This window comes from Aegilops tauschii, chromosome 3, assembly GCF_002575655.3.
Source record: "Aegilops tauschii subsp. strangulata cultivar AL8/78 chromosome 3, Aet v6.0, whole genome shotgun sequence".
Lineage (NCBI taxonomy): Eukaryota > Viridiplantae > Streptophyta > Magnoliopsida > Poales > Poaceae > Aegilops > Aegilops tauschii.
In genome coordinates this window covers 27,828,564-27,852,684 of record NC_053037.3, presented here as the reverse complement: position 1 = coordinate 27,852,684, position 24,121 = coordinate 27,828,564, and the positions used below count along the sequence as shown (strand labels likewise).

Below are 24,121 nucleotides of genomic sequence, written 5' to 3'. Positions count from 1 at the left end.
GAGACATGAAGGTGTCTCGCTGGCCCACCACATTATTTCAGCACATGGGGTACTCTTCGCTAGTCGATTTTCATATGTTATGTTCACCTTTATATGTAGTAAAACCATATATTGAGTATGTCATAAGCGATTCAGATGGACCTTTTTTTGAAACGATTCAGACGGACATAAAAAAGGTCACCTATTCTTGTATTTTAGCCATGTGCTTCCCCCTTGGTGCTTAAGAGCATCCACAACAGGACCCCCCCCCCCCTGCCCGCCCCAAACGTTTGGGCGGACTGCCTGGTCAGCGACGGACGGAAATTTCATACCCAACCAGGCTCCCCATAGCTGGCCCAAACGTCCGGACTGACCGGAGACGAGGAGGCCGGGAGGAAGACGGAGAAGAGGGGAAATAACGTGTGTGACTGACCAGTGGGACCCCGTCCACGTCCACAAGTCAACACATTGACTAGGACTAGTTTTTGCCACATTATCCCAACAGATGGGTCATGCCCGTCAGGTTTGTTATTGGACACAACTCATTTCTGAATCAATGTGTTTTGTTACTCATAATGCGGAGTTGGTGGTCTTTTGTGATTTTCGGTAAAAATGGTGGTAAACCATTACCCTAACCACAAATGTAGTGGTTTTCATCAATTTACTCTGTCGATGACAACAGTGGTGAAGACTGGTCAAGCAGACTGTGGCGGAGACGACGACACACGATGTTGCCTGACTTCGAAGGAAGACGACCCGTGTTGACGAACGTGAGCTGTTGCGTGGCACTTCCCAAAACCTTTAGTCGAGACCAACGAATGGGAGGAATGATTCCAAAGACCTGCTCTCCCGCTCGTCGGAGTATTTGGCGGTGGTAGGTGAGTCATATATATCAGAGAACCCACGCGTTATCGTCAAGAAACCGATGCCCGGCGCGATGAGGCGATGTGAGCGCAAGCGTGTTGTGTTCTCTTAGTGGAGTGGGAAAAGTCCATTATTCAAATTGGTTTCACACCAGCATTCTCGGGGCGGGACTAAAATTTGCACCTCCAATTGCCATCTGTTCATGGGCCTTTGAAATTTATTTGGAACTTTTTGAAAATTCAGATGGGCCAAGCCCATAATAATTCTAACACGAGCTGCAGCGAACGGTGGAGGGGATGATCCTCAAGGCATTGGCGTCCGGGAGCGCTCGGCCACACGGTTCTGCTCTGCGGCTCACAATGAGACTGGTGTTTCCATGCAATGCAGGCGCAGGGACTCGAGGTGAGGGCCAGGGACGGGAGCTGGCTCGCCGTGCCGCCAGATCCAACGACCTACACCTTCGTGGTCAGTAAGATGTTCACGGTACCGCCCTCTCTTTCGCGATTGCAGCCTCATGTCGGGATGTGAGTAAATCCGGCCAGAGAGTTACACTCGTGTAGCTCAAGTGCTGGACAGCGAAGGTCTCTTCCGCCGGGGCCAATCGCCATGTTGGTTACAAGGTCAGGTCGGAGAGATAAAACAGGTTAACCCATTGTACCCCTTTGTCGTTAGACAATTCCTGGTGCCTTTCAAGCCTACGCAGTTCGTGTAACTAACTAAATATGACGAAAGCTTTCCACTCCCTACATGGCGGGATGCATATGGACGATATATGTTCATATTGACACAGAAATTGGGCTTGGAACCAAGACTCTCGGGAGGTCGATATTTATCGATCGAGTATATGTGACGCTACATGGCTTGTGTGCACTTCTTGTAATGTGTTAGCACATTGGGTTCTCTTTCCTAACCAGCTTTGATTTTCCTTTTCATCTGTATGCGTGATAAAGTCATATTTTTTATTTTTTGCGAGTATGATAAAGCCATATATTGACTGCGCCATGTGCTCTCATTGGTTGCATGCCTTCCAACCAGAATCCGACACAATTGAAAAGTGAGACCAAACGTATGGAATTTTATTCTAGACACCAAATATGTTGCAAAATAATTACTAGGTATTCCACTAAGACACGGCTAAATCACATATTGGCTTAGACGTCTTGCTATACTACTAGTAGTAGATCAGGGATATCCCTTCATCGCCGCTGTCAGAGGCTGGCGTCGGGCAAGCCCTGGACGCAGCCAAGGAAAGTGGCGGTAGGGAGCTTGCCGCGCTCACGTGGGTGCCTAGATGGGATCCGCCTGATCCGTCCGGCCGCTCAGAGGAGCTCTGCGCCTACGCATGGATACGGGGCGAGCTCCTGGATTGGATCTGGCCGTCCCGTCTGATCCATCCGGTGGATTGGGACACTGCGGGTGCTCGACGGTCGGACTCGCCTGGAGGTGCCTGATCTGTATCGGGGCACCTTGTAGCATCGTCCCCTGCTCGGTGTGCTTATCCGTACGGATTTGGGTTGCAAGACTGCCGATCCTCGACGCGGTTGGAGCTAGAGGTGGGGATTCAGATAAGGAAAAATCCCTAGCCGACATGAACTCAAAAGAAAAAAAACAAGTTGCGGACAACAGAGGACATGATATCACGTAATGAATGAGACCAAACTATATCTCATCGAAATGAGTTCTAAGCGCTCCCATAAAAATAAAACAGATATATACTACCGGTGTACTAGGCTAATAATTTTTTTTTCTGAAGTGTTACTAGCCGAAACTAGAACGTTAAACAAGTGGCCCGAGTTGGTGTTGCAAAAAATGACAAAAAATATTGTTTTGCCCGGTGAGGTGCAAGCTATCCTATAGCTCACCCGCTGATGGTTACATGTCTTGATAGTAGAGACAAAAGATCCACTACCACTAGTAGAAAACAGAGCAATAGGCCCGGCATGATTTTGGCCGGGGACTAATGGGACCATTAGTCCCAGTCCCAAAGGCTACGAGCGGACGATGTCACGGCCATGTTTAGTACCGGTTCGTTTGTGACCTCTAGTCCCGGTTGGATATACCAACCGGGACTAAAGAGATGATGGCAGGCTGGTGTTAGACTGGGATACAAACCGGGACTAAAGACATTCCTATATAAACCCCTGCTTCGTCCAGCTCTCTTTTTTCTCCTTTCTTTCCTATCTGTTCTTCCCCTAGCTCGAGCTCATCCTTCATTGTTGCCAAGATTTGTCAAGATTTGAGGCGCCACATCTATCCAAGTGTTTAAAATGTTAGCAACTTTGTTCTTTCATCTCTCACTGCTCGTTTCATGCTCTATATGTAGCGTTATTCGTGGATTTTGGTTTGGGAGTAATTATGTGGTAGTTTATTTGATTTGTATGCAATATGAGCTCAAATTAATTTCTTAGTTTGCATATGTGTAGTTGTGGTTTACCTAGTGCCTTCCCATCCTGACCGCCGTCGATCATCCGTGCCGTCCAGTCGCCGGCACCACCTTGGTGAGGCTCTTGTACTTATCCATTTTGTGGGAAAAAAATCTTATTTGTATGATTTAGATAGTTGCTTGTATAATTTTCTTACTTGTATGACTGTTTCTTATATGGAGTGTCATGGTTTTGATATCCATCCCCGTCGGCCCTCGTCCGGTTTATGATTAGGATGTGGTATAATATGTTTTATAACTATTTGTTGCATTTCGTGTTTATGACAATTGTGCCCATCAAGTTGACATAGTTATTTTTATCTAGGAGGTATGTCAACCCGAAATTGCAACCGACCCTCTTGTCCAGAAGTTAAATTTATGTGAAAAAAATGAGTATTTGAAAGAAAATTTGAAAAGAATTCAAGAAGAGAAGATGAAATTGGAGTTGTATGTTGCCGATGTCGTCGATGATCACAAGATCAAGATGCATGCAATGCGCTTGAAGATTAGAAAGATTAAAATATGCCGTTAATAAAGAGGCTTGGTATCATTATGTTGTTGGGTCAATTATTACCTTAGTTGTGATTTTGATCCCATTTGTTGTTGCATTTAAATGCTTTAGCTAGATAGTTGTATGTTGTTTTATGAGAATAAGTGTGTATGAACTTTATGTATGTACGATGACCGACGCTCCCCCAGTTCATTAATGACGTGCATAGTTTTCTGCATGCGGCTGAGGCAAACCAGCGGGATGGTTTTATGTGTTGTCCATGTGGCGTCTGTAAGAATGATAGGAATTACTCTAGCTCAAAAGTCATTCACGTCCACCAGTTTACGTCCGGTTTCATGTCTGTCTATAACTGTTGGACCAAGCATGAAGAAAGAGGGGTTCTAATGGAAGAGAATGGAGAAGAAGAGGTTGATGACAACTATCCTCACTAGTAGAAAAAGGGCCATTTGTCCCGATTCGTAAGGGCCTTCACTAATGCCCTAGGCCTTTAGTCCCGGTTCTTACACGAACCAGGACAGATGGGCCTCCACGTGGCCGCTGCGGCGAGCCCAGGCAGGAGGGCCTTTGGTCGCGGTTGGTGACACCAACCGGGACCAAAAGGCATCCACGCGTCAGTAGCTGGCAGGAGCTGAGGTTTTTGTTTTTTTAAAGGGGCTGGTTTAGGGGTTTTGGGGGTTAATTTAGGTTGTTAGCTAGCTAATAGAGAGAAGTGTCCTCTCTTATATCTCCGTGCTTGGTTTATCAACACTACTGCTATGCCTAAACATGACTTAGATTGAAGTGAAGGCAACATGTGGTGCATGTCGAAACTAATACTAATCCTAACCTTCTCAAGTTTGGATTGTACTACTTTCGACATGCACCACATGCATGTTTCCTTCACTTCAATCCAATCCATGTTCATTTCACCCGCTGATATATAATAACTCTTCATGCTCGCATCATGCATCATCATAATAGCAAGTCCTACTAATCATCATCATACAACTTTTACTCGTTATTAATAACAAGTCATATGATCATCATCCTCATAGTCATCGAACCAACCCTACTTAATTGTTCTTCGCACATGATCATCAGTATTAGGTAGGACCTAAATACCCTCTTTAAGGTAAAATAGCATAAAACAATATAGACCCTGACTCTCCATTATGGAGAATGGAGATCATCCTGTCTCCAATTCTTGCGCTTCACTTCCTTTTGCTTCCAAGAACCTCCTTACGACTGTCCATACATTTTTTTCATTCTTTGATTAGCATGTCTCCACTTCTTTTAGAAATCCGGTATGGACAGTTGAGATTCGTAGGATGACCTGGATGTATGTTCAAAACATCAAGGCTACCATTCTGATACATCAAATGAGGCACACAATCCGTTAGGATTCTCTGTTGAAAAACATAGTAATAACTTCATAGTTAGCAATGATGTACTAGTTTTAGAAGTATGCAAAAGATGCACGGATGTCGTAATAGTAAAAAATCTTACCAGGGTATACCGTGGTTCAACACATGAACTAGTGGCACGTATTGACCATAATGTTGAGGAGTTTGATTGTAGATATTGTAATTCTCAATATCAGTACAAAATCCGATCAGATGATTTTTCTCCTGATAAGTTATTTCGGAGCCATCGGTGTAGTGGGTTTTGTCTACCATCTTCCGCACATTCTTTGAAGAATGAAAATAAGCTGTCAATGGAAATAAGCTGTCAACTATTTTGAAATAAACAATATAAATAAGTTAATAACTATGTTTGAGAAACTCACGTAGCGGTAGAATTGGAGGCGTATCAACAAGGACCCAAATGTCCATATTGTCTTTCTTGATTTCAGGATCACCAAGATCCATGGTGACAAGCATATCCTCATGAAAACCATACATCTTGCAAAGTGCTTCCCATTTTTTGCAACCAAAATGGGTTACGCTCTCAGAATTGTACAGTTTTACTTTGAAATCCATACCATGATGGGTCCTTAGGTGAATTTTCTTTGTTTCCATACTTTCATGGTCTTCAAAACCCATCCTCTCCAAGACATAGCGTCTTGCATGGCATGGGATAAGCTAGTCGAATTGTAAAAGATGAAAATTACACATTGAAATAGTTGAAGTCTTGCTTAATTACGAAAAAAACACTTGACGTCGTTGCGTACCGTTTCAACATCGAAGGTCTCCTCGAGCTTAATGTTGAAGCGCCGATCTTCGTCTAGGTGAGGCCTGTCGCATAGACCTCGGTCGTCGTGGCACCAGTCGCACTCCCCCGGGAGACTTTCGTCGTCCGAGTACGACATTTCCTATGTTCATAATTCAAATATTAAACATCTACAATTAAATATATGTACTAAAAAACCTAAGTTAGATCATTATTATTCATCACGGTTTGACTATCGGTCTGTCGAGTCTTTTCTTGAAAACTCTCACCTCACGTGGTGTACATATTCGGCCGTCGGTGATGGTAGCTCCTCCTTTCATTCCCGAGTGCATTACACCAAATTGTCTAGCACACGGGAATGAAGGAGAAGCTACCCCCACGACAACAGTCGGGATTCTTCGTCCTCTCATATATATATGGTTGGAGACTCTCGCTCACTGATTCCTCTCTGACATTTGCGACCGTCGATGATGGTAGCTCCTCCTTTCGGTCCCGAGTGCAGTACACCAAATTGTCTAGCACACGGGAACGAAGGAGAAGCTACCCCCACGACAACCGTCGGGATTCTTCGTCCTCTCATATATGGTGGAGACTCGATAGACTTAAAGTCAACCCGAAATATCGTTTAATTATCTTTTTAAAAAAGGACATATCGAGCGCCTGAAATTTGTCGGCGGAAATGTACATGGAGATTTGGCTGGTCTCACCTCGATGTCAGATCAGGGGGGTCGGTGACGGGGACGACGGCGGGGATGATGGAGGGGGCTCCTAGATTTCTGCAAAACCAAAAACCCTATAAGCTATCAACTAATCAAATGCATACGCCATGCATAGTGCTCTCCAATTTTAGCATTCAAAGTAGAAGTACATCATCTCTTGCATTCAATAAGCAAAACCAAATCGTAAAATAAAGTAGTATTCAAATTAGCATGCATTCAATTATAAGCAAAACTACATCATCTCTTGCGTCCGTACATCGTTGAATATTATCACTAATACACCTCGAATACTATCATACATATGGCATCGCTAACACGGCTAGAACCGTAGCGCCCGATGGGTATCGGCGCGGGCGGTGGACACCGAAAGAGAAGGAACCATCACAGGATCATAGCTCCAGTGAGATCCCTGAAGAACCTGCCAGGTATTGTCGAACCTGGCCTCCAACGCAACCATGTAGCGACGGACGTGCTCGTCCTCCTCGCTGACACGGTGACGTACCACCTCCGCGGTGTCCAGAAGCCTCGGCACCATCACTGGCCCACACGACCGCCACCAAACAAGGATCGGGTCAACGACGGGCTGGCTCCTCACCAACCTATGCCCCTCGGAAGGCAGCACCTCCCAATACCAGCCCGGCGGAGCCCAGTCCCGGACATGGCCCCTCTGATCAAGCCGGCCTCCTCCGCCGAGTCGACGACGAGGATGCGGGATAGGCATCGTCGACGTCGATGCGGGAATAATTTCTTGAACTAAAAAAATAAACTAGTTCTATTAATTTTCTTGCTAAAAATAAACTACTTCTATATATAGTAAAATAAAGTAGTTTTATTAAATCAACTAGTTCAACTACTAAGCACTTACTATAAATAAAATAAAGTTGTACTTACTAAAAATAAACTACTTCTATATATAGTAAAATAAAGTAGTTTTATTAAATCAACTATTTCAACTACTAAGCACTTACTATAAATAAAATAAAGTAGTACTTACTAAAAATAAACTAGTTTAACTAGTTCTATTATATATCGACCTCCCCCCCCCCCTCATGTCGAAGTTATCGGGGAGGGGGTATATCGACAACGACATACCCGATAAAAAAAGAAGAGGAAGAAGAAGAAAAAAAAGAGGAGAAGAAGAAAGGAATAGAGGAGAAGATTGAAGAAAAAAAAGAAAACAATAGAGGAGAAGAAGAAAGGAATAGAGGAGAAGAAGAAATAATAGAATAAAAAAAAGAGGAGAAGAAGAAAGGAATAGAGGAGAAGAAGGAAAAATAGAATAATATATTATTCTATTTTTTCTTCTTCTCCTCTTTTTTTTCTTCTTTTTCATCTTCTTATTTATTTCTCCTCTTCTTCCTCTCTTCTTCTTCTTCTTCTTCTTCTTCCTCTTCGTATTTTCCTTTTTCCTCTCCTGCTTTTTCTTCTCAATATGAACATATACATAAATGAATTTGATCATACACAATTTTCCTATACATACACAATATGAACATATACATAAATTGACTAAGAAAATTCTATGAACAAAAAAATCATAAAAATTCTATGAACAAAATTACAACAGATAAAATCATAAAAATTCTATGAACAAAATAAAAATTCTATGAACAAAATTACAACAGAAAAAAATCATAAAAATTCTACGAACAAAATTACAACAGAAAAAATCATAAAAAATCTATGAAATAAATTGACATATTCTTTGCATATGAACATACAAACATTTGCATATTCAACAATATAATATCCCCAAAAAAATCTATGAACAAAAAAAAACATATATGCATACACATATATCCATACACCAACATTACATTATACATCAACATATATGCAAAAAAACATATATGCATACGGCGGCCGCGTCCAAGGCGGCGGCGCGGGGGGGGGGGGGGGGGGCAGGGCAGGGGCGGCGTCGGCGACGGCGACGGGGCAGGGGCGGCACGGACCGGGGCGGTGAGACGGCGCGTGGCGGCGCGCCGACGGCGTCGGGGCAGGGGCGCGCCCGGCTACGCGGCGCGGCGACGGCGTCGGGGCAGGGGCGTCACACGGCGACGGCGTCCAGGTAGGGGGCGGCGGCGCAACGATGACGTCGGGGCAGGGGAGCGCGCTGCGACGGCCTCGGGGCAGTGGGAAGAACAACTGAATCGAAAATTTCACAAGTCCTGCTTATATACACAGCGAATTGGTCCCGGTTCGTGGCAGCAACCGGGACCAATGACCCCCTTTAGTCCCGGTTGGTACCACCAACCCGGACCAAAGGTCTCTTTTCAGCAGCCCAAAGGGCGGGAAGCAGAGGCCTTTGGTCCCGGTTGGTGGCACCGACCGGGACTAAAGGGTGGACATTGGTCCCGGTTGGTGCCACTAACCGGGACCAAAGGGGGGCACTGGTCCCGGTTCGTGGCACCAACTGGGACCAATGTCCTGCGCCTGCCAAAGTCACGGTGCGGTGGGATGTTTAGTCCCACCTCGCTAGCCGAGGAGCGGCAGGACCTGTTTATAAGCCCTGCCCTGCCATCTCCATTGAACTCCACTAAACTGCAGGCCTCTGGGCCTAATCTCGCACTGCTATGCCTATGGACCTGCTGGGCCTTCTGCGGGCCTGAATCCTGGCCCATGGATGGGTTTCTAGTCGTATTCAGGCCGTGGTGGCCCAGTAGGTGGCATTTTTTTATTTTTTCCCAGTTTTTTCTTTTCTTTTTTGCTTTATTTATTTTATTTTGTTTCTACTTACAACAAAATACTTACTGTTGCTATTTTATTTATTTCAGGAAAATTATTTTTGCGTATAATGTTTTGAGCAAAAAATACTTTGGTAATTTTAGGTCCATAAATTTTATTTATGTTATTTTATTTTATTTTATTTTATTTCTACTTATATATTTTATTAAAGTTTATTTTATTTTATTTGGTTTCTACTTACATCATCAATTTTCATCCCCTTCTGACTTCATTTGTTATTTTTCATGCATTTACTGATTATTTTGAGCTAGAAGACCCTGAAATTGAAAAGCATTTCAAATGAACTCTCAAAAGGTTGAAAGTTGGCATGGTATCATCATTTCATCCACACAGCATGTGGAAGAAAGTTGAGAGGGTTACGGCAAAAACTGGATGCACTTCGTGTACAAAACGGACAATCTCTTTTAAAGTATCAGGATTTCATACGGAAACTCGTCTGTTACAAAGGGATTTAATTTTTTTTAACTTAGTTGAACTCCCGACTTTTCAATTTGTTCAAAATGCACCGTTCAAAGCCACATCATCAATTTTCAACCCTTTCTGACTTCATTTGTTATTTTTCATGCATTTACTGATTATTTTGAGCTATAAGACCCTGAAATTGAAAAGCATTTCAAATGAACTCTGAAAAAGTTGAAAGTTGGCATGGTATAATCATTTCATCCACATAGCATGTGCAAGAAAGTGGAGAGGGTTACGGCAAATACTAGATGCACTTCGTGTACAAAACGGACAATCTCTTTCGAAGTATCAGGATTTCATACGGAAACTCGTCTATTACAAAGAGATTTCATTTTTTAAAAATTATTTGAACTCCTAACTTTTTGTGTGTTCAACATGCACCATTCAAAGCCACATCATCAATTTCAACCCTTTCTGACTTCATTTGTTATTTTACATGCATTTACTGATTATTTCGAGCTAGAAGACCCTGAAATTGAAAAGCATTTCAAATGAACTCTGAAAAGGTTGAAAGTTGGCATGGTATCATCATTTCATCCACACAGCATCTGGAAGAAAGTTGAGAGGGTTACGACAAAAACTGGATGCACTTCGTGTACAAAACGGACAATCTCTTTCGAAGTATCAGGATTTCATACGGAAACTCGTCTGTTACAAAGGGATTTATTTTTTTTAACTTAGTTGAACTCCAGACTTTTTAATTTGTTCAAAATGCACCATTCAAAGCCACATCATCAATTTTCAACCCTTTCTGACTTCATTTGTTATTTTTCATGCATTTACTGATTATTTTGAGCTATAAGACCCTGAAATTGAAAAGCATTTCAAATGAACTCTGAAAAGGTTGAAAGTTGGCATGGTATCATCATTTCATCCACATAGCATGTGCAAGAAAGTTGATATGCACTTCGTGTACAAAACGGACAATCTGTTTCTAGATATCAGGGTTTCATACGGAAACTCGTCTGTTACAACAGGCATTTCAAATGAACTACGAAAAGTTTGAAAGTTGGCATGGTATCATCATAATAGTTGTGGCGAGAAAGTCTTCACTTTTGCTTCGCTTGTGTCCTTTCTTTATTGCGCCGTAACCATGGATAATCTTCATCGTTTATCAGGATGCTTGGGTCAGCCTTGACTTTGAAGGGAGGAATTTCATGAAACTTTTCATAATCTTCAGACATGTCTGTCTTGCCCTCCACTCCCACGATGTCCCTTTTTCCTGAAAGAACTATGTTGCGCTTTGGCTCATCGTATGATGTATTCGCTTCCTTATCTTTTCTTTTTCTTGGTTTGGTAGACATGTCCTTCACATAGGTAACCTGTGCCACATCATTGGCTAGGACGAACGGTTCGTCAGTGTACCCAAGATTGTTCAGATCCACTGTTGTCATTCCGTACTGTGGGTCTACCTGTACCCCGCCTCCTGACAGATTGACCCATTTGCACTTAAACAAAGGGACTTTAAAATCATGTCCAAAGTCAAGTTCCCATATGTCCACTATGTAACCATAATATGTGTCCTTTCCCCTCCTGGTTGCTGCATCAAAGCGGACACCGCTATTTTGGTTGGTGCTCTTTTGATCTTGGGCGATCGTGTAAAATGTATTCTCATTTATCTCGTATCCTTTGTAAGTCAATACAGTCAAAGATGGTCCCCTGGACAACGAGTACAGCTCATCACAAACAATGTTGTCACCTCTGAGACGTGTTTCCAACCACCTGCTGAAAGTCCTGATGTGTTCACATATAATCCAGTCGTCGCACTGCTCCGGGTGTTTGGAGCGCAGACTGTTCTTGTGTTCATCGACATACGGGGTCACCAAGGTAGAGTTCTGTAGAACTGTGTAGTGTGCTTGAGACCAAGAATGCCCGTCCCTGCATATTATTGAGTCCCCTCCAAGCGTGCCTTTTCCAGTCAGTCTCCCCTCATACCGCGATTTAGGGAGACCTATCTTGTTAAGGCCAGGAATGAAGTAAACACAAAACCCAATGACATCCTCTATTTGATGGCCCATGGAGATGCTTCCTTCTGGCCTAGCACGGTTACAGACATATTTCTTTAGGACTCCCACGAACCTCTCAAAGGGGTACATATTGTGTAGAAATACGGGGCCCAGAATGACAATCTCGTCGACTAGATGAACTAGGACGTGCGTCATGATATTGAAGAAGGATGGTGGGAACACCAGCTCGAAACTGACAAGACATTGCGCCACATCACTCCTTAGCCTTGGTATGATTTCTGGATCGATCACCTTCTGAGAGATTGCATTGAGGAATGCACATAGCTTCACAATGGCTAATCAGACATTTTCCGGTAGAAGCCCCCTCAATGCAACCGGAAGCAGCTGCGTCATAATCACGTGGCAGTCATGAGACTTTAGGTTCTGGAACTTTTTCTCTGGCATATTTATTATTCCCTTTATATTCGACGAGAAGCCAGTCGGGACCTTCATACTGAGCAGGCATTCAAAGAAGATTTCCTTCTCTTCTTTGGTAAGAGCGTAGCTGGCAGGACCTTCATACTGCTTTGGAGGCATGCCGTATTTTTCGTGCAAATGTTGCAGGTCCTCCCATGCCTCAGTTGTATCTTTTGTCTTCCCATACACGCCCAAGAAGCCTAGCAGGTTCACGCAAAGGTTCTTCGTCACGTGCATCACGTCGATTGATGAGCGCATCTCTAGGTCTTTCCAGTAGGGTAGGTCCCAAAATATAGATTTCTTCTTCCACATGGGTGAGCGTCCCTCAGCTTCATTCGGAAAAGCTAGACCGTCGGGACCCTTTCCAAAGATTACGTGTAAATCATTGACCATAGCAAGTACGTGATCACCGCTACGCATGGCGGGCTTCTTCCGGTGATCTGCCTCGCCTGTGAAATGCTTGCCTTTCTTTTGACATTGATGGTTGGCCGGAAGAAATCGACGATGACCCAGGTACACATTCTTCCTGCATTTGTCTAGGTATATACTTTCGGTGTCAGCTAAACAGTGCGTGCATGCGTGGTATCCCTTGTTTGTCTGTCCTGACAGGTTACTGAGAGCGGGCCAATCGTTGATGGTTACAAACAGCGACGCGTGCAGGTTAAATTCCTCCTCACTAGTAGGGAAAACCCTAGTAGTAGCGCGGGTTTTGAGGCTATCAGCAGCGCGGGCAGCCGCGCAACCAATAAGGCGCTATAGCTAACTGTTAGTAGTAGCGCGGTCTGTACCCGCGCTACTACTATGGACTATAACAACATCGCATTTCCGGAGCGCGCTACTATTAATTAGCTGTAGCGATTTCCTGGCCCCGCGCTACTGCTATATCTTTCATCATTTTCCCCGCTTCCTACACCGTTTCAGCTTCAATAAACTGCAATTTCCAGATACTAGGTACTACTAGATATCAATTTCATAAAGCATTATAGGTATTAGGTAGTACTCCCTCGGTTCCAAATTACTCCTCGTGGTTTTAGTTCAAATTTGAACTAAAACTACAATGAGTAATTTGGAACGGAGGGAGTACTAGATAACAATTTCATATATACTCAACATGCATCCTCAAGCAGTACAAGGTGATCATCATATGTAGTTCTAGATGATATCGAGGACGATCATCATATTTAGTTCTACATGATATCGACATGATCATCATATGTAGTTCTAGATGATATAGCCACACACACACACACATATGTAGTTCTAGATGATATCGACGATGATCATCATCCTCAAGCCTGGGTGGTGGGTGTTCCTGATAGTAATTAGGATGGCCTGTCCAACACGAAGATTCTTGCCAACGAGGAATCTCTTCCACCCAACCGAGTTTAAGTGTGTGCGACCGTCTATGTCCATGCGGTAAGTACAGGTGGTGACGGAGCCCCTTGCGGTAAGGCGTAGTCCAGCTGAGCCTTCTTCATCAGGCTCGATACCACAACTCACAGATAGGTTCTTTGGCAATTTCTGAATAAGAAAAACATATCAATTAATAAATAGCCTCGCACATACTCTTGCAAATATATTTCTATTAAGTCTAGATTTCTACACCATCAAAAGACACAGTACTACGCATTTGTACTAACTAATCATGAATTCTACTAATAAGTATATATGGATTATCTACACTATTACTACTTCCTTGGATTCTACACTAATAAGCATGTGATCAGACTCTACACTAAAGCATATCATCGACTAGATTCCACAAAGCATATCATTGGACTCTACACTAAGCATATCATCGGATTCACTAAGCATATCATCGGATAATTTGCATTTGTAAGTATAACAATAAAGCATATATATATCATCAAATTACTACAGTCAGTACGTATAACATACCATTTCATGCTGATCGACCATGGTACTTGTCAGGCGGGTCACGAATGGCACCCCGACAAAGTCATCACGTGGCGGAATTATGTTCCATAGGTTGCACACCTCCTACTCGCTCAGCCTCATTCTTTGAGCTACGATGGCTTCATGGAGTGGGTTCTCATCATCTTCATCGAGTGGGTCGTCATTATCTTCATCATCTTCGTCATCTTCGTCATCTTCATTATCTTCCACCAGGTTGAGATAAATGACAGCCAGCTTGGGTCTTTCTGCTCTGAAGGAGAAGCTGATCAACTCACCACCAGTAAGACGCATGCGGGCAAGGAAACGGGCCCATCCATCTCCTCCAATCTGCGACATATTGCGTCCTTTCTCGACCTCCATAGAGTACGGCCCCCCAGGAGCCTGAAATGTCACAGTGTCTCCTGTCAGCTTGTTGAATTTCAACCTCACATTGCATGGGGCGATCTGTGTACAAAAAAGCAAAATGACACAATGCAGTAATGCCAACACTAAAAATAAAATAGTTGTTACATTTCATCTAATTTCTTGCCGCCGCATGACGAAAACTCGGCTGGAAGTAGATGCCGAACAGCTTGCCAGTTGCAAGGCTGCTGGCGCACCTTGACTTGCACAGTCGACATAGTGGTGGTGGTGGTGGCGCCATTTTCCTAGCAATATGAGCAAAGGATTAATGATTCACTTCACAGGAAAGAAAAACGGTGTCATGTGATATTTTCGGTTCTTCCGCGAGAAGCAATTTTATGGACAAAGCATTTCGGTGGCACCTATTGCCGAAAAAACCTTTCACAAATATCTACCAAATAAGGGTACCACCTACCAAGACATTTCATCTCATTTGGCCCCTATTGCCTAACATAATTGATTAAAAAAACAAGTGGCAAATTTAACTCAATTGGCACCTACGTTTTTCCAAAAAATAACTTATTACAAAAAACAAAAGCATGTACCTATCCATGTACAGAAAAAAAATAACAATAAAATGGTGCATACTAAATCAACTAAATCAACTAGCCTACTAAATCCACTAGCATACTAAATCAACTAAATCAAAATGTTCTAAATCAACTAAATCAACTAGCCTACTAAATCAACTAAATCAAAATGTTCTAAATCAACTAAATCAACTAGCATACTAAATCAACTAAATCAAAATGTTCTAAGTCAACTAAATCAACTAGCCTACCAAATCAACTAGTCTACTAAATCAAAATGTAGTAGGGAGGAGGGGTTGTGGATGGAGGAGGGAGGAGGGAGAAGGAGGGGCGACTCGACGAGGGAGAAGAGAGTAGGACGGAGGAGGAAGACGGAGCGAGGAGGGGCCGGCCGGCGGCGAGTGGAGGGAGGACGGAGGAGGAAGGCAGAGCGAGGAGGGGCCGGCCAGCGGCGACTGGAGGTAGGACGGAGGAGGAGGCCGGTACTGAGTCCAGCGACGAGGAGGAGGTGACGGCGGCGCAGATCGGAGGAGGGGCGACGGGGGAGGACCGGCGTGGGGGGTGAGGGGGAGATCGAGTGAGTGTGAGTGTGAGTGGATCGGATAGAGGAGAGTGGGGGTGGAATGGCTTAGCAGTAGCGCGCTATAGCAAAAGGCGCTACTGCTAAACGACCTAGCAGTAGCGCCTTTCACAAAGAACGCGCTACTGCTATGTGTCAGCATGTAAAAATAGACATCAAAAATACATTGATCATCAATGATCTTTTTGTGTACAATCTGATTTGTCAATATGAGTCCTCATCAGTTTAGGACCAGGTGAAGACTCATATTGCGCCCACAAATTCTACACATAGAGTTCAATGAAGACCAAGTGCTTGTGAAAGTTTGAGAAGTAACATATTTAAGGTGGTACAAACTCTCTTCACGGAGCGAGGTGGGACTAAATTTTTTAGTAAACTTAGCTGTAGCGGTTATTTAGCAAATGCGCTACTACTATGATTCGTAGCAGTAGCGCTCTTCATATTAACGCGCTGCTGCTAGAACTAGCCTCGCGGCAGTGTCGTGGCAATTATAGCAGTAGTGCATCTTAGACAGGGCGCGCTACTGATACATTTATTTCAGAAGCGCATTTTGTGCGCACGCGCTACTGCTAGTTAGCAGCAGCGCCTTATTTTAAAGCGCGCTGCTGGTAAGATTCTGTGTATAGGCTTTTCCCTAGTAGTGCCTGTTTGTGCTCATCCCACACACGTACACCGTTTCCATTCCACAGTTGTAAAACTTCTTCAACTAATGGCCTTAGGTACACATCAATGTCGTTGCCGTGTTGCTTACGGCCTTGGATGGGAACTGGCATCATAATGAACTTCTGCTTCATGCACATCTAAGGAGGAAGGTTATACATACATAGAGTCACGGGCCAGGTGCTGTGATTGCTGCTCTGCTCCCCGAAAGGATTAATGCCATCCGCGCTTAAACCAAACCATACGTTCCTTGGGTCACCTGCAAACTCAGCCTAGTACTGTCTCTCGATTTTTCTCCACTGCGACCCGTCAGAGGGTGCTCTCAACTTCCCGTCTTTCTTACGGTCCTCACTGTGCCATCGCATCAACTTGGCATGCTCTTTGTTTCTGAACAGTCATTTCAACCGTGGTATTATAGGAGCATACCACATCACCTTCACAGGAACCCTCTTCCTGCGGGGCTCACCGTCAACATCACCAGGGTCATCTCGTCTGATCTTATACCGCAATGCACCGCATACCGGGCAGGCGTTCAAATCCTCATACGCACCGCGGTAGAGGATGCAGTCATTAGGGCATGCATGTATCTTCTGCACCTCCAATCCTAGAGGGCATACGACCTTCTTTGTTGCGTACGTACTGTCAGGCAATTCATTATCCTTTGGAAGCTTCTTCTTCAATATTTTCAGTAGCTTCTCAAATCCTTTGTCAGGCACAGCATTCTCTGCCTTCCACTGCAGCAATTCCAGTACGGTACCGAGCTTTGTGTTGCTATCTTCGCAATTGGGGTACAACCCTTTTTTGTGATCCTCTAACATGCGATCGAACTTCAGCTTCTCCTCTTGACTTTCCCATTGTGTACTTGCATCGACAATGACCCGGCGGAGATCATCATCATCGAGCACATCGTCTGGTTCCTCTTGATCTTCAGCAGCTTCCCCCGTTGCAGCATCACCGTACTCAGGGGGGACATAGTTGTCATCGTCCTCTTCTTCTTCGCTGTCTTCCACCATAACCCTGATTTCTCCGTTCCTCGTCCAAACATTATAGTGTGCCATGAAACCCTTGTAAAGCAGGTGGGTGTGAAGGATTTTCCGGTCAGAGTAAGACTTCGCATTCCCACATCTAGGGCATGGACAACACATAAAACCATTCTGCTTGTTTGCCTCAGCCACTTCGAGAAAATTATGCACGCCCTTAATGTACTCGGAGGTGTGTCTGTCACCGTATATCCATTGCCGGTTCATCTACGTGCATTATATATAATTATGTGTGTCAAAAGTAAGAAAATTAGACAAGTATCTATCTAAAGTAAGAAAATTTTTTCTTTCAGAAAGAAGATAAGAACAAGAGGCTCACCACGGTGGTGCCGGCGACGAGATCGGCGCGGGCGATCGACGGCGGTGAAGACGGGGACGGGGCGTGATGGACCGCTAAACCTAGACAAATCTCGGAAAAAATGGAGCTCCGAGGTCGAGCTTCGAGAGGGGAAAGCTTAACTAGTGTGGCTAGGGAATTTCATCGAACACGTCATGTGCATAGGAGGTGAGCTAGAGCACCCAAATGCCCTCCCCTCGCTGGCTAGAAAAAACAGAACATTGTGGAGTGGTCTGCCACGGCGATGGGGTATATATAGGCAACTTATTTGTCCCGGTTCGTGGCAGGAACCGGGACTAAAGCCCCCCCCCCTTCTGTCCCGGTTTGAGTCACAAACCGGGACCAATGGTTGTGGGCCAGGAGCGCGGCCCATTGGTCCCGGTTCGTGCCTAGAACCGGGACAAATGGATCCAGACGAACCGGGACCAATTCCCACGAGGCCCCGTCCGGCCCCCTAGGCTCATGAACCAGGACTAATGGCCCCCATGGGTCCCGGTTCGTGCAGAACCGGGACTAATGGGCTGGCCAGGCCCGAACCAAAGCCCTGTTTTCTACTAGTGCCTAGGTTCCGTGAATACGATGGTACTATAATGGGGGAAGAAGCTGAAGAAGAAGCATCAGATGAGCCCGCTGATGATCCTGGTCGGGCCATTGCCGATGCAAAGAGAAACTGCGTAAGTGAAAAGGAGAGGTTGAAGTTGGAGCGCATGTTAGAGGATCACAAGAAATTGTTGTACCCAAATTGCGAAGATGACAAGAAAAAGCTGGGTACCACACTGGAATTGTTGCAATGGAAGGCAGAGAATGGTCTATCTGACAAGGCATTTGAAAAGTTGCTGAAAATGTTAAAGATGATGCTTCCAAATGACAACGAATTGCCAGACAGTAGGTACGAAGCAAAGTAGGATGTTTGCCCTCTAGGATTAGAGGTGCAGAAGATACATGCATGCCTAATGACTTCATCATCTAACGCGGTGAGGAGTACCAGAATTTGAATGCATCCTCGGTATGTTGTGCATTGCGCTATAAGATCAGCCGCGATGACCCTGGTGTTGTTGAGGGCGAGCTCCCCAGGAAGAGGATTCCTGCCAAGGTGATGTGGTATGCTCCTATAGCACCATGGTTGGAACGTTTGTTCCAAAACAAAGAGCATGCCAAGTTGTTGCGATGGCACGAAGAAGACCGTCAGAAAGACGGGATGTTGAGAGTACCCGCTGATGGGTCGCAGTGGAGAAAAATCAAGAGAAAGTGGCCGGAGTTTGCACATGATGCAAGGAACTTATGGTTTGGTATAAGTGCAGATGGCCTTAATCATTTTGAGGAGCAGAGCAGCAATCATAGCACCTGGCCTGTGACTCTATCTATCTATAACTTCCTCCTGGGTTGTGCATGAGGTGGAAGTACATTATGATGCCAGTGCTCATTCAAGGCCCTAAGCAACCCAACAACGACATTGATGTGTACCTAAGGCCATTAGTTGAAGAACTTTTACAGTTGTGGGATCTAAAAGGTGTATGTGTGTGGGATGAGCACAAACAACAGGAATTTGACCTACGAGCATTGTTCTTTGCAACCATCAATGATTGGCCTGCTCTTAGTAACCTTTCAGGACAGTCAAATAAGGGATGCAATGTCTGCTCTTAGATGAGGCTTTGAGCTAGAGTATATATTTGGATAAAAGTAAGAAGAATGTGTACCTTGGACATCGTCAATTTCTTCTGATCAAGCATTTCCTGAGAAAGAAAGACAAGCATTTCAAAGGTGAGGCAGATCACCGGAAGAAGCACTAGTAAAAAAAGGGTCATTTGTCCCGATTCTAGAGGGCCTTTAGTCCCGGTTCTGGAACCGGGAATAAAGGGTCGTTATTAAAGCCTCCCCCCTTTAGTCCCGGTTCTTATACGAACCGGGACTAAAGGCCCTCCACGTGGCCGCTGTCTGGAGCTCCACCTTTAGTCCCGGTTGGTAACACCAACCGGGACTAAAGGTATTTTCACGAAAAAAAAATTGAATTTTTTTTTAATTTTTTAATTTTCAAATTTCAGAATTATTTTACAATTTAATCTCTAATCACCCCTCATCACTGCTCAATTTAACCTCTAATCTCTAATCACCCCTCATCATTCCAAATCATCTCACTTCCCGGCGGGTCACCCATCCTCTCACTACCCCAGCCTGAGCATGCTTAACTTCCGGGTTCTATTCCCCCTCGTTTCCAAGTCTGCACTTGTTGTTTTCGTGACAATATTAAGATGTCAATCCTATTAACCCTCAGGAGTTTAGCTTGAGCATGAAGTCACACGTTTCACCGTTTGAGTTTGAAACTATTATTCTAAAAAATTATAATTATTTAGTAACACTAATATTTCTTGAATAAGTAGTTTGACCATAGTTTGACCAGATTTGACCAAAATTCAAAAAAACTGTAATAATTATTTAGTAACACTAATATTCTTGAATAATTATTTAGTAACACTAATACTTCTTGAATAAGTAGTTTGACCAAAGTTAGACCAGATTTAACCAAAATTTAAAAAAAACTGAAATTTGAGCATAACTTGTTTTCCTTTTAGAATATGAGGATTCTAAAAAATTGCAAACTGGCCTTAGGCCATCAAAAAAGGATGCGGATTTTCGTGCTGAACATTTTGATATATTATACGTTTTTTCCGACATCGTGCAAAAGTTATAGCCGTATTACATTTTCATGACATTGTTTTGCAAAACATGTCCAAATTTAAGTTTTTTAATTTTCCTAACTAATAGATGCAGTAATATAACTACATCTCGAAGGATTTTATTTTTTGAATTTTTTATCATTTTCTTTTGATTTTTTCAAAACTGAAATGGCAATACACAGGGGGTGGGGGTATTGTTTGAGAGATGGCCCTTTAGTCCCGGTTTGAGACACGAACCGTGCCCTTTAGTCCCGGTTCGTGTCTCAAACCGGGACTAAAGGGCCCATTTGAACCGGGACTAATGCCTTTAGCCGCTCGAATCGGGACTAATGCTCACATTAGTCTCAGTTCGTAATGCAACCGGGACTAAGGTGTATATTGCGCTCGAACCAAAGCCCTCTTTTCTACTAGTGAAGTCTCACCACCATACTGGTGATCATATACTTGATATGGTCAAGGATTTAAAAGTAATCTTTGGAAAGGGTCCTGGCGGACAATCTGTTCTGAATGACGCAGACGGACACGCACCCATGTGGAAGAAGAAATCTATATTTTGGGACCTACCGTAATGGAAAGTCATAGACAATCGACGTGATGCACGTGACGAATAATCTTTGCGTGAATCTGCTAGGCTTCTGGGGCGTGTATGGCAAGACAAAAGATACACCAGAGACACGGGAGGTCCAACAACATATGCACGAAAAAGACGGCATGCATCCAAAGCAGTATCAAGGTCCTGCCAGCTACGCTCTGAAGGAAATATGCCCTAGAGGCAATAATAAAGTTATTATTTATTTCCTTATTTCATGATAAATGTTTATTATTCATGCTAGAATTGTATTAACCGGAAACATAATACATGTGTGAATACATAGACAAACAGAGTGTCACTAGTATGCCTCTACTTGACTAGCTCATTGATCAAAGATGGTTAAGTTTCCTAACCATAGACATGAGTTGTCATTTGATAAACGGGATCACATCATTAGGAGAATGATGTGATTGACTTGACCCATTCGTTAGCTTAGCACTATGATCGTTTAGTTTATTGCTATTGCTTTCTTCATGACTTATACATGTTCCTATGACTATGAGATTATGCAACTCCCGAATACCGGAGGAACACTTTATGTGCTACCAAACGTCACAACGTAACTGGGTGATTATAAAGGTGCTCTACAAGTGTCTCCGAAGGTACTTGTTGAGTTGGCATAGACTGAGATTAGGATTTGTCACTCCAACTATCGGAGAGGTATCTCTGGGCCCTCTCGGTAATGCACATCACTATAAGCCTTGCAAGAAATGTGACTAATGAGTTAGTTGCGGGATGATGCATTACGGAACGAGTAAAGAGACTTGCCGGTAACGAGATTAAACTAGGTATTGAGATACCGACGATCGAATCTCGGGCAAGTAACATACCGATGACAAAGGGAACAACGTATGTTGTTATGCGGTTTGACCGATAAAGATCTTCGTAGAATATGTAGGAACCAATATGAGCATCTAGGTTCCTCTATTGGTTATTGACCGGAGACATGTCTTGGTCATGTCTACATAGTTCTCGAACCTGTAGGGTCCACACGCTTAAAGTTCTGTGACAATCGGTATTATGAGTTTATATGTTTTGATGTACCGAAAGTAGTTCGGAGTCCCGGATGTGATCACGGACATGACGAGGAGTCTTGAAATGGTCGAGACATAAAGATTGATAAAAAGTTCCGGGTGATCTCGGGATTTTACCAGAGTGCCGGAGGGGTTACCGGAACCCCCCGGGGGTTAATGGGCCTTGTTGGGCCCTAGTGGAGAGAGGGAGGGGCCGGCCAGGGCAGGCCGCGCGCCCCCTCCCTCTCTGGTCCGAATTAGACTAGGAAGGGGGGCGGCGCCCCCCTTTCCTTCTCCTTCTCCCCCTTCCTTTCCCCCTCCTAGTAGGAGTAGGAAATAGGGGAGTCCTACTCCTACTAGGAGGAGGATGATACGTCTCCAACGTATCTATAATTTTTGATTGTTCCATGCTATAGTATATTCTGTTTTGGACATTATTGGGATTTATTATACACTTTTACATTATTTTTGGGACTAACCTATTAACCGGAGGCCCAGCCAGAATTGCTATTTTTTGCCTATTTCAGAGTTTCGCAAAAAAAGAATATCAAACGGAGTCCAAACGGAATGAAACCTTCGGGAGCGTGATTTTCGGAACGAACATGATCCAGAGGACTTGGACCCTATGTCAAGACATCAAACAGGAGGCCACGAGGTAGGGGGGCGCGCCCTCCACCCTCGTGGGCCCCCTGTTGCTCCATCGACGTACTTCTTCCTCCTATATATACCTACGTACCCCCAAACTACCAGAGACGGAGCCAAAAACCTAATTCCACCGCCGCAACCTTCTGTACCCGTGAGATCCCATCTTGGGGCATGTTCCGGAGCTCCGCTGGAGGGGGCATCGATCACGGAGGGCTTCTACATCAACACCATAGCTCTCCAATGATGTGTGAGTAGTTTACCTCAGACCTTCGGGTCCATAGTTATTAGCTAGATGGCTTCTTCTCTCTTTTTGGGTCTCAATACAATGTTCTCCCCCTCTCTTGTGGAGATCTATTCGATGTAATCTTCTTTTGCGGTGTGTTTGGTGAGACCGATGAATTGTGGGTTTATGATCAAGTTTATCTATGAACAATATTTGAATCTTCTGAATTCTTTTATGTATGATTGGTTATCTTTGCAAGTCTCTTCGAATTATCAGTTTGGTTTGGCCTACTAGATTGATCTTTCTTGCAATGGGAGAAGTGCTTAGCTTTGGGTTCAATCTTGCGGTGTCCTTTCCTAGTGACAGTAGGGGCAGCAAGGCACGTATTGTATTGTTGCCATCGAGGATAACAAGATGGTGTTTATATCGTATTGCATGAGTTTATCCCTCTACATCATGTCATCTTGCTTAAAGCGTTACTCTGTTCTTATGAACTTAATACTCTAGATGCATGCTGGATAGCGGTCGATGTGTGCAGTAATAGTAGTAGATGCAGGCAGGAGTCGGTCTACTTGTCTCGGACGTGATGCCTATATACATGATCATACCTAGATATTCTCATAACTATGCTCAATTCTGTCAATTGCTCAACAGTAATTTGTTCACCCACCATAAATACTTATGCTCTCGAGAGAAGCCACTAGTGAAACCTATGGCCCCCGGGTCTATTTTCCATCATATTAATCTTCCAACACTTAGCTATTTTTGGCGCCGTTTTTATTTTGTTTTCTTTACTTTGCATCTTTATCATAAAAATACCAAAAATATTATCTTTATCAGATCTCACTCTCGTAAGTGACCGTGTAGGGATTGACAACCCCTCATCGCGTTGGTTGTGAGGATTTATTTGTTTGTGTAGGTGCGAGGGACTCGTGCGTGGCCTCCTACTAGATTGATACCTTGGTTCTCAAAAACTGAGGGAAATACTTACGCTACTTTGCTGCACCACCCTTTCCTCTTCAAGGGAAAACCAACGCAGTGCTCAAGAGGTAGCAGAGGACTCCTCCTCCTGGCGCCCTACAGGGCCGGCCGGCCTCCCCCTTGCTCCTTTATATACGGGGGCAGGGGGCACCCTAGAACACACAAGTTGATCATTGATCTCTCCCAGCCGGGTGCGGTGCCCCCCTCCACCATAATCCACCTCGGTCATATCGTAGCGGTGCTTAGGCGAAGC

General features: G+C 44.1%; 1 pseudogene; it reads left to right on the top strand.

Annotated features, from left to right (window-relative positions):
• LOC120975505 (probable 2-oxoglutarate-dependent dioxygenase AOP1) overlaps nt 1-24,121 on the top strand; it is a 35,782-nt pseudogene that overhangs the window by 925 nt on the left and 10,736 nt on the right.